General features: G+C 47.0%; 1 pseudogene; it reads left to right on the forward strand.

Moving 5' to 3' along the window:
* Positions 1-1058, forward strand: part of LOC101983972 — a 34392-nt pseudogene extending 33334 nt beyond the window's left edge.
* Positions 1059-3182: the final 2124 nt, after the last annotated feature.

Here is a 3182-nt window from a genome sequence, read left to right on the forward strand (position 1 = left end):
ATCCTGGTCTACAAATAGTTCCAGGACAGGCTCCAAAGCCACAGAGAAACCCTGTCTCGAAAAACCAAAAAAAAAAAAAAAAAAAAAAAAAAAAAGGAAGGAAGCAAGGAAAGAAGGAAGAAATAAAGAAAGATGGGTTCTAGTGATAAAATTCAGGTTTCCAAGTTAAACATTTTACTGACCAAGCAATCTTCCTGCTCCAGAATTGTCATTTAAAGTCCCTATTTCATACCAGCATCCACTCACAAACATACCAGGCTGAAGGTGTGGCTCAGGCATAGAACCCTTACCTAGGTTTGTGAGGGTCTGAACACACACATACATACACATACACACACAGACACACACACACACCAAATGAGCATATTTTCACCCCAGTTTGTAGTTCAGACTACATATTTCTTTGGCAAAATGTAGTTTTAGGGGTACTTGGTTAGGCATTTGGGTGAGCCTGTTTAGAAAGTTCAGTTCAGTTCTAGACCTGTCTGAGCGGGAGGTGCTGTCATGGGTGTTGACACTTGCCACAAGATGGAAAGGTTCAGTGCAAAGAGCTGAAGAGTCAGGAGGTCTACCTGCAGCTGCTAGTCAGGCCGTACAGATTTCTGGACAGACAACAACTCCACCCTCAATCAGGTTGTGCTAAAAAAGGTTATTTATGAGTCGCACTAACTGGCCACCTCTGTCCCTGTCCCAGATGATCCGAAAGATGAAGCTTGCTGGCCAAGAAAACAAAACAGATGTGTTGTGTGTGGGGACAGTCACAGATGATTGCGGACTCTGGAAGTGCCCACACTGAAGGTGTGTGGATTGTGAGTGAGCAGGCCCAAAGTCTCATCCTCAAAGCTGAGGTAATATCCATCCCTGACCAGCTGACCTGGAGTCTCCAAAGGGCTGTGACACCATGCTCCTGTCTGGTCCTTGGAAAGGCAGAGAGATGTATTGGCATTTTTCAAGGCTCCAGACACCCCACACAGCCACACCAAACCCTATGTCTGCTCCAAGGGCCAGAAGTTTGAGCCTGCCAGAGTAGAAAGGCCAGCCATGGCTACAAAAACTAACCCTGGATCTTACTATTACTTAAAGAAAGAAAAAAAAAAACTTCAGTTTATCAAGTAATGGGGTAAAATTTCATAACTTCTGTAGGTAGATTCATATGGGGCAACGAAACTACAGCTTGCTGTTTCGGGACACCACGTCCTGAGTTCAGATTGCGGTGGATGCTTACATCTGGGTGTGAGCCAAACGCGGTTTTCCCCAGCTTTTCCCCAGTCTTCAGAGCCTCCACTCACAACCCTTGCCAGACAACACTGGCAGGCACCAGCTAGGAGCCTGGGTCCCGTTCCCTTGGAGCAATCCCACCCCACTGCGGACACTGAGTAAACAACTTCTGGAAGGAAACAGAACAAATGTGACTGTCCCTCTGTCTGTCTCTCTAGCAGCCTTGATTTGAATAGCGAGCAGGCTCTGCAGGGCCCACCTGGTGACCCGTTCAGGTCACCCACCTTTCTCCAGGATGAGACTTGGTGTAAAAAACAAGTCTATTCCTCTGTCTTCCTTCTTAGCCATAAATGCCAACTACAACCCATATGTGAGAATAGCCAGACTAAACTGACCATTTTAGGGGCCTTCACTTGGGGCTTGATCAACACAAGCCAGCAAGACTAAAGGAAGCATGCAGTAGAATCCCCACTGCAGTTGAGACACGCAGGGCTGGCTGTTAGTGTTCTTTCCCTGCTTAGCAGAAAGGGCAGTATTAGAAGATCATACCTGTTCTTTAAAAAGGTAAACTGAGTTACTGTGTTCTTTTATGGAACACAGAGGAGAATGAGGTTTACCTACTAATCCCTTGGTTGACCTTTTGTTAAAGAATTCTGCTATTTGTGCTTTTGCTCCATAGTAGATTTAAGAGAGCCACGTTTCTTGTGCTCCAAGTGAGGCAAAGGAAGTGCAGACAGATTGCCTGCAGCCCAAGGGCTCCTTCAGGGGGAAAGGACTGGGAGGCGTCAGGACTCTTCTCTTAATAAGGAGAGTATTCAGCTCTGGTAGAGAATGGGAACGGTACAGATAATGCTTTTAGTCATTTATTTTACTTCATTTTTTATTCTTTCACGCTAAATTTGGTAGCAAGTGAAGCCTTGGCCAGTCTCTCAGGGCTCACTCTGGCTCCAGGGAAGACAGGCTAAGTCTGAAGGGCCCTGAAACATGCCTGGAGCATTTTAGCAAATACTGCAAAGTTCCAGATCAGCAGAATGGCCTGTCAACAAACATTAAAAACCCAGGGCCTGTAGACAGACCAGCCGAGGTTGCATCCTCGTAGGCCATTTTATCGGGTTAAGCCTTGGTTTCCTCCACTGTAAACTATAGCTAAAAACTCCTCTCACCACTACGAGGGTTAAATTAGATGACATATTCAGAGAGACTCATTGTTATTGTTACTCTAAAGAAATTCAAGTCCTCCAAAGGACTCCTGTGTGAAGACAATAGAGACTGGAGGGTAAAGAGAGTGGCTCAAGATTGGTACCTAGTGATAGCCATGAACCCTGACTGAAGGATGCTGAGCCACCCAAGTCTGGCCAGAAAGACCTGAAATCCAGAACAGCCCCAGGAGAGGGATGGGTACTAGTTTATTCCAGCAGCCCTTTGGGGGCTCTAATACTATCCCTAGGACTTTGTCCACTTTTGAGAGAGGCCATCTCAGGTCACAGGCACACTTCTGCTGGGCGTAATGGAGTTTGTTTGCTTGTGGTCAGGCCAGGAAGCGCCAAGGCGGGTGGCGGAGAGGCTGGCTGCCTTAACTGGGAAGCCAAATGCCTGGCCAACTGGGCCATTTCCAGAGAGCGAGCTGGCCTGCCTTGGCCCCACAGCCACTGTTGCTGCTTACAGAACACCCCTCTGCAGCCAGCTGATTTTCTCATTGCTAGACTTCTAAATAGCGTGATTTATGACCATTCTCATCCGAGCTGGCCCCTGGGTGTACACACTTTCACTTCCAGCGTAGGAAGTGAATAATGAATTAATCACCCTGCCTCAGGTTCAATACGGAGCCGAGTGTTTGCAGATCTTTATTGTGCTGCACCAGCCAAGTCGATCTGCTCAATTTACACTCCAAATTCATTGGAGCCTGCACAATTCTGCCTGATTCTGGGGAGCCACAACCTTGTAGCTACTTGGTCTCTGAGGTT

Source organism: Microtus ochrogaster, unplaced genomic scaffold (assembly GCF_000317375.1).
Source record: "Microtus ochrogaster isolate Prairie Vole_2 unplaced genomic scaffold, MicOch1.0 UNK49, whole genome shotgun sequence".
NCBI classification, from domain to species: Eukaryota; Metazoa; Chordata; class Mammalia; order Rodentia; family Cricetidae; genus Microtus; species Microtus ochrogaster.